The sequence below is a fragment of the Aulonocara stuartgranti genome (assembly GCF_965226115.1).
Source record: "Aulonocara stuartgranti genome assembly, chromosome: 7".
Taxonomy (NCBI): Eukaryota; Metazoa; Chordata; class Actinopteri; order Cichliformes; family Cichlidae; genus Aulonocara; species Aulonocara stuartgranti.
This window is the reverse complement of record NC_138945.1, coordinates 61,737,967-61,751,445: the sequence shown is the minus strand read 5'-3', so window position 1 is coordinate 61,751,445 and position 13,479 is coordinate 61,737,967. Positions and strand designations below refer to the sequence as shown.

Genomic DNA, 13,479 nt, shown 5'->3' with positions numbered 1-13,479 from the left:
GCAGTGCCTTGCGGTCAGCAGCCGATCAGTTCCCATGACAAAGTGGTCAGGATTCTACAGAGCATCCTGGTATTACCTCACCCTGTGAGGATTTTAATATGTCAGATTATATTCTTTTTTTTTATACATTTGTCAACAGAACACAAGTTTCCACTGAAATCACAGAAAACATACCTGACAGAATCCTTTGGTTGTTCCATATCCACCTGCACAGGAAACACTGGCAGGAAGACCAGGCCAGTGTTTCTTACAGACCTTTGGTTCAATGACAGACACGTCCACCACCGTCGGCTCATCAACAGGTTCGCCACCTGAAACACTTGATTTTCTTTTAGGTTTATTTCAGCAAGTGGAGGCTGAATTGTTTGTACTCTGTGAACTAATCGAACGTTCACACACAACTGGAGACACAACATGAAGTAAAAAATAGAAACACATTTTCATGTAACCAACGGCTGTCAGAAGTCAAAGGTCATTTTTATTTGATGCTATTGCACTTAATTGTGTTTTATTTTCCCTCGAAATAACATCTGCCTTATCAATAACTTCGAGTGATCTGATCAATAAACACAAGTTTGAAAAAGTTTGTTTTTGGATGAACTTCATGAACAGGAAATCTAACTCACAACCGGTCACAGTGTGCAGCAGTGAGCACAAAGTCTTCAGTGATGAGGAATTCTCCACAGACATGTTGACCCTTGTTATTCTGAACTGATCCCATGTAGGGTATCGAGTTGTCCGGAGCTTTTGTTCCATGAATAATTCCTGTTGAAAACTCTGGTAAATTAAAAAAAAAAAAGAAGATGATAAAGTTAGTGTGCCGTTTACAGCCGTAAGATAAATCAGATATATTTGATGTTCACACTGATGCCTTGTAGACATGGTAGAAAACAAAGAAGAAACTTGTGAAGACAGTGCATGGTGCCAGCAGGAAACTCAAACTGTCCTTTACTCAGTAGAAAGACTTTTATACATCACGCGTCTTAGTTTGAAGGCTGGTCTATCGTTATCATCTCGACTTCCTGTCATGCCAACCTCTCTGCAGTGCAGGTTTGATTTACCATTATCTAATGTCAAAAGGGGGATGGTGCGTTACAAAGCAGCGAGAGAGACAGAAAGGCAGCAGAGTTCAGGTAAGAGTTGGATTTTAAATACAGGGCTCTGTGTGCGGGCAGGCGGAGATGAGGATCCAAATGCAGGACTCAAACACAGAATTGTAACTCAAAACCTCAGCTTTATTGCTGGAGAAATTAAAACATGAACTGAACAAGGGTAGTGAACACGAAAATACTGAACACAGTATAAAACACAAAGGCATAATCCGACGGTACGATGCAGCACTGAGCAAGGGCAAACACAGGGCTAATATACACAGGGAAGTAATCAGGGAATGGAAAACAGGAGGGAGACACAGCTGGGAGAGATTGGGGCTAACGAGTCAGGGGATCGAAGCTGGACACACTGACATAAGACACAATCCTTCAAAATAAAACAGGAAACAATACACACTAAACTAAGACACGGACAGAGAGAGACAGACTAGACACTGAACTAAACCAGCAAAAAACATGAGAACACAAAACCTAAGAACTAATCCCTAAACAAGAAGAACTAAAACATAGATTAATCATCATCATCATCATCATGATAACCAAAAAAAGCACCACAAGAGAATAAGAAAACTATCCATAATGCAAAAACACCAAAACATAACAACTCAAAATACTGGGTCAAACTGACCCAGAATCGTGACAGGTAAGGAGATGTCATTTCAGGACTTAAACCAGACTCTAAGAAATTGCTGTGTCTAATTTTGCGATGCTGCGAGTAACAAACTGGGTTCAGTTTGGAGGTTGAAGAGGAACTTTCCCTCGCCAGGCCTCGACAGCCGTCTGTGTTTATCTCATCTCAGTTTATCTCACGCAGCGCAGGGCTAAATTTAAAATTATTAAATACTTAAGACAATGTATATTCTTCTATGACAAAAAAATACAAGTGTTCATTTAAGCAAATAAACAGAGCCGTAAGAGATGTTTTTCAGAAACTGTTGTCTTTATTTTGATTTGCAACTAACAAATTTTTTAAAAATTTGTAGTTTTTGTTGTGCTCTCTATTATGTGAACCCCTCACCTAATTTCTTATGTTTTTTAACAAATTAAACCCCAACAATCAAATGATCCCCTGTGAGCAAGCACTAGGCACGGTGGAAAGGAAAAACTCCCTTTAAACAGGAAGAAACCTTTGACAGAACCAGGCTCAGGAAGGGGCAGCCATCTGTCGCGACTGGCTGGGGGGTGAGAGGCAAAAGAAAAGAAAAATGAGAGCACAAGTTAGCTAAATGTTGCTTATGTTGTCTGATATGAACAACGTATGGTTTTCTGGACTGTGGATGAAAAGCAGTCCATCATTACTAGTCTTTAAAAAGGGACTAATCGATCACCAAGGTGGCAATATGGCTCAACGAGGCCATAGACAGAGTTAAATAGGCAATCACTGTTAAGCACTGAAAAGCCCCAGTAACCTGCAGCTATAATAAGGCCTACTGCAGCAACACCTAAACCTATTTTAAGTAGGCGTTTGGCACCATGACGCCATGAACCACTAGTCGGCACCACATCAGGAGATGGTTCCAAGGCCGGAAAAAAAAGCTCCTCGGGTTCAGGAGCAAGATTCTCCTGTGTTGGAACCACATCAGGAGATGGTTCCAAGGCAGGAAAATAAAGCTCCTCGGGTTCAGGAGGAAGATTCTCCAGCTGCAGAGGTTCACCAGTGATGTTGTGAACAGCAGCTAATATTTTTTCTTCCTCCTCCCTTCTCAGCTCATCCTTAAGATTATTAATTATTTCTCTTTTCATTTTAAGATTTTCATAAAGTTCATCTATGAGATCTTCGTTATGAACAATCTTGAAATTTTGCTTTTTGACTTTTTCTTCCAGCCAAAATATTTGCAGTGTAAGACTTTCTGTTGTGCTGTTCAGGGTGCTCAACTCCAACTGGAGTTGTTGAATTTTCATTTGAAGCTCCATAGGGTCAGGTATTTCTGTCTCCATCAACCCATACAGTCTTTGTGATTCCTCTCGAATCTCTCCGTCAGACTGTAAATTATTAAATGCTTCGTTTGACATTTCTTTAAACTCTTAATGCAAAGTGTCGACAAGAAAAAATGTCTGCTTAATTGTTTAAGTTTAAAAACAGTCCCTTTCTGAAAGGTTTCTGGTTTGCTAAACACAACTCGCTGTTTCTGAAAATGTTCCAAGTAAAACTGTGTTTGCAAAGGTGAAGAGGGGCTATTTATAGACTTTCGTGGCAGCGAATTTGACGTCAGCGCTCTTTGAGCCTTTGATCCTTTGTTCGATCACAGGATCACATGACAGCTGTGCGTAATTCTGCGCATACTCAGAGAATACCCATTGTGACGCACGGTTTTGTTTTGTTTTGAATTTTTTTAAATACCCTGAAAACAGTCCAAACAGTGTTGCCAACTTAGCGATTTTGTCGCTATATTTAGGGAGTTTTCAAACCCCCCTTAGCGTCGTTTTTTTTCTAAAAAGCGACTAGCGACAAATCTGGCGACTTTTTCTGGTGTTATTGGAGGCTTATTTATGACGACTTTTGACGTGAAAGCGCTTGTTGCTCTCAACAAGCAGCGGGTGCTGCCGTGGGCACCTCGCTCGTGCCAAAGCGCTCACAGGCGGAGGATAGTCCTCCTCCAGCCGCTATCAGGGCAGGAGATGTTCACGTGCGTCCAAACTGCAAATGAATCGCGCACGAGCAAAGCCGCCGCTCCCGCATTGACTGTAACGCAGTCAATTCTTCTTTTACTGTTATGCTGTTTTGTGGATCACAAGGTTTAAAACTACTTGTAAACACACACACAGTAACTCCACCCTAACCTGCAGCTGCAGCGCAAATAACAACGAAAATTGTTTGTAAACGTGTCCTGGAGTTTACAGGTGCAGACAGTGCAACAGCTTCCAGGTCATTTATTCTGCCAATATGGCAAGAAGGTCATAACTGCTTCAAGCACTGTCTATATCAGGGGTAGGCAACGCCAGGCCTCGAGGGCCGGTGTCCTGCAGGTTTTAGATCTCACCCTGGGTCAACACACCTGAATCAAATGATTAGTTCATTACCATCCCCCTGGAGAACTTCAAGACATGTTGAGGAGGTAATTTAGCCATTTGAATCAGCTGTGTTGGTTCAAGGACACATCTAAAACCTGCAGGACACCAGCACTCGAGGCCTGGAGTTGCCTACCCCTGGTCGTACACAATGTCCATGATATTGTTTAATTATGATTTCAAATTAACAGTTTAAATCATGTGAATTGTTTTATAGACATTAAAGCTTTAATATGAAAGGAACAACTCTTTTTATCTAGCTGTAGTGTCACTTTTCAAGAAAATCTCACATGGTCAGGTGGGAGACATTTGATGAGCTGACACTGAATGACCTTTGTACCCTTCCTCAGTTCTGCACTCAGTTCTCCAACTTTTGTTATGGTTCAGTCTGGTTTGCACTTTTCTGTGAAAGGAGTAGTAAACTCTACTCTTCTAATATAGCAAATATTTTAGTCTTATACTTTAGAGTATATTAATTGGTTTTCTTTTAAGAATACACAAGAAGTAGACTGTATTGTTATATTTACATTTACCTTTGGGGCAGAAGCTTAAGCTTTTAGTCTTATATTAGTGGATCCATCTAATTTCTGACTCATTGTCCAGTTTGGGGTTGTGTTGGAGCTCTGCTCAGATTCCTAGATCAGCAGAGAAAACCATTCACACCTTTGACCAGTTTATTATCACTCTGTATATTTTATTTTATTATTTTAAATATTCTACTTATTGTTTACTCTATTTAATTTGTAAATATGTGTACACACACACACACACACACACACGTAGAAAAATATTTAGTATACACATCCAGAAATGCATATACTATTATATATTGTACATATATTTATTAGTTTCAGATGTAGCCATTAAGTTTTTGGACTGTGGGAGGAAGTCTGAGTATGCAGAGAGACCACACAGTTTTAGGGTGAACATGCAAAAGAACAAGAACATGACACTAATCACGCTTGTGTTTGCTCTGCTCTTTGTGTCCAGCTCCACTCATGAAAAGAAAAGCAGAACTAATATTACTGTTATACAGGGCCAAGTCTACCTGAGGCACAACACGCTGTCAGAGGATGCCCCCATCACCATCATATTGAAGGTAGGGATGATTTTTTTTATTTTTTTTACAGAGGACTGATCCTCACTGCAGGCATCACTGTCTGGTATGGGAACATCACACAGGCAGAGAGGAAGGCTCTGAAAAGAGTCATAAAGACTGCAGAGAGATCACAGGGACAAAACTTCCTTCCATGTAATCTGTATGTACAATGCTGCCGAAAAAGAGCAGAGGGAATTATCTGGGACTCACCATCCAGCTCACTCTCTGCTGAGACACAAAAACTGTACAAAGTGAGACACAACAGAGCGGACCGGATCATTACACACAGAACAAGGTTTTTCAACAGCTTCTTCCCCGCCACAGTCAGACTGATGGCAAAACAAAACACTGGACGCGTGAAATAATACAACACTACCTCACCTCACTTCGAATGTACAATGTGATAAATCACTGTCTGTTTAATGTACAATATGCTTACTGAAACTGATTTGAGAAACAGGTGCAATATTAGGTAAAATATTCTAAATATCAAAAGGTGCAATACTATGTGTGAAATACCCAGAATGCTATTTGGATTCTCGCCAGCAAATACGTGCATTACCACCCTCTCTGTACAGAGTTGTCATGTAGGAAATACTATTAGTAGATTGCTCTATTTTTCGCTTTATGTCTACTTTTTACTTGCTTTATTTCCACCTCTCAAAAATGTAACTTGTAACTTACCCACAGAACTTGTGAACTGTTCAGAAAATATAACCCACAGGATTTGAGAGAAAAGGGACCAGTAAGTGCAAAATGCAAACTTATTTCAGGCATTTCAGGTTTGTTCCTGCAGCACTTTCTAGAAGCACATATGTAGCCTAGGGTTGCTTACTGTGCCCATTCTTAGATGGGTCTTTAAACCACCGTAAAACTACACTCATACATGAAGAATACAAAACTCAAACGTCATTAAAAACCTAGAAAGGATATGATGCAAGGGACAAAAAGTTAAAAGGAGGGACATAAAGCAATAAACAGCAATAAACTCAAAGAAATCTTTTTGACTTTTGATCTTCACCTTCTTGCTGAGTGTTATAAGAGCACTGCTGCCTCTCATGTTTGTGCAGGACATCTGAAGCTACAGCCAGTGTTTGGCTGGCTTATCGTAGCACAGAGGAGGCCTCTACGTGCTAGTAGTGCTGATTTTCTAACACTGGAAAATAACTCAAAATGTTAGAAATATTCCAGTGTTAGAAAATCAGCACTGCTCAGTGTTAGCCATTGTTAATTTTCAAAACTGACTAGGTTACTTTTAAACATATAACACTGTCAAAAGTGTTACAGGTTTTTTTTTTTGTTTTTTTTTTTACAGCCACTAGGACACATTTCTCAATACTTAGGTCACTTTTGCAAAACTCTTCACACAACTCCTCTAACTGACCTTCAGCTTGGCAAAGCAGTTCATTTCACATTCAAAATGCACTACAACTACCAAAACACTTTATTCAGGTCTCAAATAAACTCATTCTTCCAGAACACTAGCAAAGGTTGACAGCCGACAAACACACTTTGTCACCCACAAAACAATGACCTAAAAAACACTAACAACATGTAGCATTACACAGTGTTTTCTTGTGTAAAACAAGGACACATCTCTGTTTATAATTTCAATATATGTTACTGGAATGAATCAGACATCATGTATTTATGTTTATGTATTTTTATTTTTTTGCACTAAGTAATCCCAAAATACAAGAATTTGTATACACACCATCCACTGATACACATACAATAGTAATGCTAATCTACTCGGTCTTCTCCATTTGGCCACAGGTTCTCATCCACATCACATCTTATGTCATCTAGGGCGATACACCTAGGAAAGAATCTCCTGGCATGCCTGATCCATCCCTGGCAATCTTCTGCTGATATTTCCAGGCATCCAGCATTCATTGCATCCAGGAGGGACATTTGATCATGTGGATGATGGTGGTAAAGCTTCCACCGCCATGAGGAAAAGAATTCCTCTATGGGGTTGAGGAATGGAGAGTAAGGTGGGAGGAAAAGAGACTCCATTCTGGGATGGGCTGCAAACCACTTGGTGACTGCACGGGAGTGATGAAATGCCACGTTGTCCCATACAATTATAAATGTTGGCTGATTCCTTCTCTCTGCATCCCTTTCCTCACCTAGCACAACCCGTCCATAGAGATCATGCAGGAACGCAAGGAGCCGTTCAGTGTTGTATGGCCCAATTAGTGGTCTGTGTAACAGCAGTCCATCGGTGGATATTGCTGCGCACATTGTGATGTTGGCACCCCTCTGGCCTGGGACAGTCACTGTGGCTCTCTTCCCAATCACATTCCTCCCTCGTCGCCGTGCTTTGGCCAAGTTGAAACCTGCCTCATCCACAAAGATGAAAATGTGGTGCGTTTGCCTGCCTTCAATCTCCATGACTCTCTAACATAAATCCACAAGGCAACATAAGCTGTTACAGTAGTAAATTTGTAAAAATTGTCTTTGTGTGTGTTTGGTTTTGTTCAAAAACAGATCTGTATTTTATTGTGATCTTACCTGGACATACTGGTTCCTGAGTTGCTTGACATGTTCAGAGTTCCTCTCAAAAGGCACAGTATACAACGGTTTCATCCTGACCTGATGTTTTTTCTGGACTTTAGAAATTGTTGTTATGCTTACACTGTGAATATTTGCGAAAGTAACGTTGTCTGCCAAGACTCTGTCTAATTTCAGTGAGTTTTATCCCATTGTTTCTGATGACCATATCAACAATGGCAGTTTCCTGCACATCAGTGAACATCCGTCCTCTCCCTCCTATGTGAGGTAACTGTTGAGTCCTAAGCAGAAATGCAACAAAAATTACACAAAAGCTTATTTACTTCTGAAATGTGCAAATGCCCCTGCAGAATACAAGTTACCTGTTGGTTTGCCGGAAAACTCTAACAATAGATGCCACTGTAGAGCGTTGCAGATTTGGCTGCACTCTCTGACCAGCCTCTCTCATTGAGTGACCATGATTTACTACATGATCAATTACAGTAGCTCTGATCTTATCTGAGACTACAGCTCTTGATCTTCCTCTTATTCTTCTTCCACCACGCATACCTCGCCCCCTCCCAGCCACTCTTCTTCCTCTTTCAGCCACTTCTCCATTTCTGGCTGGGTCCATGTTTACATCACAAAACAAACCTATTCAGCAGTTGTCTCCTTTTGTAATGAAATTGAAGGCGTAACACCTGTGTAGATGTTCATCTACAATGAGAATCAGCTGTTGCTGGTTAAACTGCACTTTTAGATTTAAAATATGTTTCAATAAAATATTGCTGTTGAATTTTGCTGTCTTATTCAGTTTTGCATTATGTTATTGTTTTGACCATAAGTTTAAGTTTTGAAAACAGTATGTAAGTACATGCAAAATGTCCTGTACGTACAAAGATTTTTGGCAGTTGTGTCTGAGTGAGAAAATAATTCATGAAATTTGAGAGATGTAGTCATTGAATGCATTTTGTGCCAAAACAATGATAACTGATCCTCAGTTTAGCCCACATAGACTTCTGTTGTGCTCACTGTGTGAGGAGTTTTGCAAAAGTGACGTAAGTATTGAGAAATTTGTCCTAGCGGCTATAAAAAAAACTGTAATTTAACACTCAACAGTGTTGTATTTAACACTCAGAGGTGTGGACCCATATATAGACACTCTATAGTGTTAATTTAACACTGGAGATTTTGCTGTGTGCTTCCACAGCTAATTTAGAAACTTATTCTCATTCTCATGTTTGTGTGACCTGCTGCTCACCAAAAAGGATCATAAAAGCAGGAAGCTTACCACACAAGAAACAGATCTGTCATGGCTACTGAATGGACTCACGCGCAGACAGTTCTTTCTCAGAGAACAAAAGGAGATTTATTTACAACAGGGATCACCTCAGTGCTATATATATGTACAGTGAGTTGGGAGGGGGGTCCAGCGCTCCAAGGAGAGAAGGAGGGGGGAAATCCACACACACGCTTCCTCTTCCACACAGTCACCGCCACAGCTCCTCCGCACACTCGCTCCAAAACTCCACACACGCTGCCACACCCGGGCAGGTAGTGATGGGTCGTTCTGTATCGAGGCTTCGGAGCGTGTGTCGAGTAATGGAGGGGGCGTTTCCGCGAAGCGCGTATCGAGGCTGCAGTATACCTCGCATTTCCAAGTGTGAGCCTTTGCATGCATGACGGAGAGAAAAGGACGCATTGACAAGAGGTTCCTCAGCTCAGGGCACTGCTGAGCCACCTTGGTTAAATAGGGGGAAATATTTACAGGCCACATCGGAGCAAAGGAACGTAATATGTCCTGGGAAGCTAGCTGCCAACTTCCTCTGGAGAAAAAGAGGGTAAGCAAAGATCTCCCCTCGAAACATGTTCAATGCAGCTAAGAGGACTCCGTGGTGACAAACAGCTATTTCCACGCCCTCTTCATCCAACTTCCCAGTGGACTTTTTGGACGACTCCTTTGCTGCAGTCCAAGATGAAGATCCGCACAACCCTTTCCCTGGGACCTATACACCCAAAGATTTTAACATAAAAGACTCGGCATGATTAAGCCCTATCAGGGACAAACTTTTTAAAACAAATGCATAACAATTAGCTGAATTAGCCTTAAGTTACACGAGACCTCATATCTCCCCAGGACAGCACTGACAACACAAAATAAAAATCATGTTGTTGTTGTTGTTTTTTTTTTTTTTTAAATACACATGGTGACAAAATTAAGTACACATTAAGATAAAGTAAATAGTATTACGACAACACTAAGAGAAAAATAAAATAAATATCCACCCATCCATATATGTATACACACACACATCTTTCTACAAATCCATATTTGACTTATGTACACAATGCATAACGTACCTTGCATTAGACTGAAAGCGATAAAGCTTGCGGTTTCCATCAACTGAGACGGCAAGCATGTCTGGAGTGCAGGCAGGGCAGCTAAAGCATGGCTCCTTGCACATCCTGTCCACCTCAAACTTTACAGCACTCCACTCCAAGAAACTTTTACTGAAGGCATCAGCTGATATTCGGCCAGTCTTTTACATAGAGGACATACAACAGAATATTCAAGGACAGTCATCATAAACATTGATTTACACAATTTCCTTAAACTTGGCAAATTTAGAAACTCACCCTTCCAAAATGGCTGTTCGTTCATCCAGCACTTTGACAAATGCCTTAAGTGACATCCCTGGTGCAGCCTTCTTAATGTCATAGAAAGACTGAAAGACATCCATTGAAAACAGGGTGCAGAAATTTAAGGTGCCAGGCCAATATCCACTACCCAGGATGTCCTTAACTGAGGGGGACCACATTAGGCCACAGCTGGTGCAGCTCACCACTGGCAGTGCAAGGTTATAACGGCCTTTAGAAAGGATCAGGATAAATTCAGTCATGGCTCAAAGCATTCATTTTTTTCATGTTGTTTTCAAATCGGTCTGGTAAATCCAAATGACCTTTGACAGGTGCCCACATATACTGCGGGCCGAGGGTAATTCAAACCAAGATAGCAATGCACAATTTGCAATAAAACCTCCAAACACATCTATTGTGTATGTAGTGTGTGACAAAAGGGCAACTTACCATTTATGGTTACAAGAGCCACAATTGCGCCGCGTGAAACCTCAACGTTACCTGCTGGGCAGTCACACACATGTTCTGGCCTTTGCACAGGCAACAGCCGAACTAACATTAAAACACACAATATATATATATAAAAAGGAATTGGAAATTAACTGATACACAACAAATATACAATAACAGCACCCACTCATAGTACATAGCAAGAAATGCATAAGACTTAAAAACCGTACCTAAACTGTGATGAAGGCTGCAAAAACCCTCCTGTTACTGCCTCTCTGTTGTGCAGGACAAAGCGTGTGTGAACTGCAATATCACAGTCAGCACAAAGGAATGGGAGAGGCAGGCAGTCCAGACACCTCACAACTACTTGTTTGCCACACTGACACACACGGTGTGACTGTGGATCCAGAGTAGCTAACATATTATCTATAAGACAAGGCCTGGCCTCTTTCCACTTTTGCGAGGACACCATATTTCTGATCGCCCAGTGAGTAGCAGCTGACTCAGACGACGTCTCACAAGTCATGGCTGCGTCCTCTTCTCCATCCTCCAACAACTGAAGGAGCTCCTGACGAAGCACCTCAGTTCCATACACTAACAGAAAAAAAATAAAGGAAGAAACTCTTCCACAAAGTGAAAAACACTCTAGGCAGTATGTTTCTTAGGACTGCACAAAAGCCCTGCCTAACTCAACTATAACAACAAATATAAAAGTAAACAGAAATCACAACATATACAAGAAGGTAAAGTACCTTTTGTTGGGTTGACACTGGCAACATAACTAGGTTCTTCACGTGGACATTGATGCTGCTCTCTGGACACTGGGAGGAAAAAAAGAGATTGAAGAATATTTACTTACTGAAATTCTTTGGTGAAAACAAGTTGTGAGATAAAATCATTGGTTGTGTGAACACTGACCACGTGGCATGCAACTAGTACATCGACTGGTTGATGGTCTTTGAGGAATAAAATCTCCCTGTCTGTCTGTCACGTGTTTTCCAGCGCACTGGTCTTGGCTGAGGTTCACTCTGTGCATCATTCTACGCAATTAACAAGGAAAAAAGGGAACACCTAAAATACAGTCCATAAAGCAAAGATTATCAAACATCTTAAGTTAACCAACTTAATTTGACAAACTTATATATACACATATATAAAAAAAAATTTCAAATAATATAACGTTTACTCCGTACAAAATATTAGACAAGCGTGTTCCCTCTTTAACAACTGTTTCCACTAAAAATATTACCTGCATATCTTGAAGGAGTTCGTCAGCAGCCTGAAGCTCTTCCTCCAGCTCGGGATCCTCTGAATCGCTCATTTTCAAGCTAAAGAGGAAAGAGATTTTTGCAGAACTCTGTGACATAAACGCATAACTAACGCAACTCAAATGATTTTCAGTCTTGGCGCTCCAGTTAACGTTAGCAATTAACGTTAGCATCATCAGTTTATAAAAAGCTAGCAGAACTCTAATGCAAAAACTGCTTTACGCACCATGTGAGGGTATTTTGCAGCACACAAGTCCTTTAACGTTTGTAATAGATTTAATCCATCATCGTTGGATTAAATGGCTAATGCTGCAGTAGCCACGTGTAGTCGTTACCTAGCAAGCATGCTGACGGTAGCTGTAGTCATTTTTAAATGCATTAAACCGTTTCGAGATCAGTCACCTCTGTTTGTTTGAAGCTTTTATGAAAAACAAACTTTGAAACACACATCAAGATCCATCCACCCATCCATTCGCTTCCGCTTATCCTTTTCAGGGTCGCGGGGGGCGCTGGAGCCTATCCCAGCTGACATAGGGCGAAAGGCGGGATACACCCTGGACAGGTCGCCAGTCTGTCGCAGGGCTAACACATAGGGACAGACAACCATTCACACTCACATTCACACCTAGTGGCAATTTGGATTATCCAATTAACCTATCCCCACAAGCTGCATGTCTTTGGACGGTGGGAGGAAGCCGGAGTACCCAGAGGGAACCCACGCAAACACGGGGAGAACTTGCAAACTCCACACAGAAAGACCCCAGCCTGATGGTGGAATTGAACTCAGGACCTTCTTGCTGTGCGGCAACAGTGCTAACCACCGTGCTGCCCTATTACTTTAAATATGTATTTTTTACATACCTGCATTAGAATCAATCAGTTCCGCCTCATTTTCTTATTCTTATAAATGGGTCTCTCCATTCTCCCATCATCCTTTGCTTACACAGGTTGCATCTGATTGGTTGGAGCCGAGCACATCCAAAACTAACAGGAGTGGTGGATGAATCTATAAATGTGTTTTACGTGTGAAATGAAAATAATAAACCTAACAAAGGATTATGTACGTTAAATCTGAGCACTTTCAGCTCGTGAATCAGTTTGGAAAACACTGTGTGATGGCCACAACATGAAGCGATTTTATTGTTGCATTATCAGTGATACTTTCATGTGTTTTTGTTGAGAAATGTTAACGATGTCCATTAAAAGAAAGCATTAAATTAGGGAGAAAAACCCGTTCGCGGAGAGGGTCCCCGGTTCTCCAGTTAGATTGTGCTTCACAGCGTCATGTTTCGCTGTGACGGGATTATTATTGGAGTAAATGGATGGCTGGAGCCTCTGCTCGAAGCGTCTCTGATCGCGCGAGCGGGTTCATATTGGAATGAATTGACAACCCACAGCGTCACATAAA

The 13,479-nt window shown here is 41.2% G+C and overlaps 1 long non-coding RNA gene across 5 annotated transcripts in view; it reads right to left on the bottom strand.

The window, feature by feature from the left end:
• LOC309710977 overlaps nucleotides 1-13,009 on the bottom strand; it is a 65,349-nt gene extending 52,340 nt beyond the window's left edge. Inside the window, exons 1-7 of one of the 5 annotated variants that reach the window (XR_014277839.1) lie at nucleotides 12,933-13,009; nucleotides 12,053-12,131; nucleotides 11,556-11,874; nucleotides 11,034-11,397; nucleotides 10,804-10,905; nucleotides 10,354-10,585; nucleotides 10,078-10,256 (exon numbers count right to left, since the gene is read on the bottom strand). This is a non-coding gene — a long non-coding RNA (uncharacterized lncRNA). Of the gene's footprint in view, nucleotides 1-10,077; nucleotides 10,257-10,353; nucleotides 10,586-10,803; nucleotides 10,906-11,033; nucleotides 11,398-11,555; nucleotides 11,875-12,052; nucleotides 12,132-12,297; nucleotides 12,517-12,932 lie in introns of those variants that run through there. The other 4 variants (XR_014277840.1, XR_014277841.1, XR_014277843.1 and 1 more) reach the window with 4 other exon arrangements.
• Between the last annotated feature and the right edge of the window lie 470 nt (nucleotides 13,010-13,479).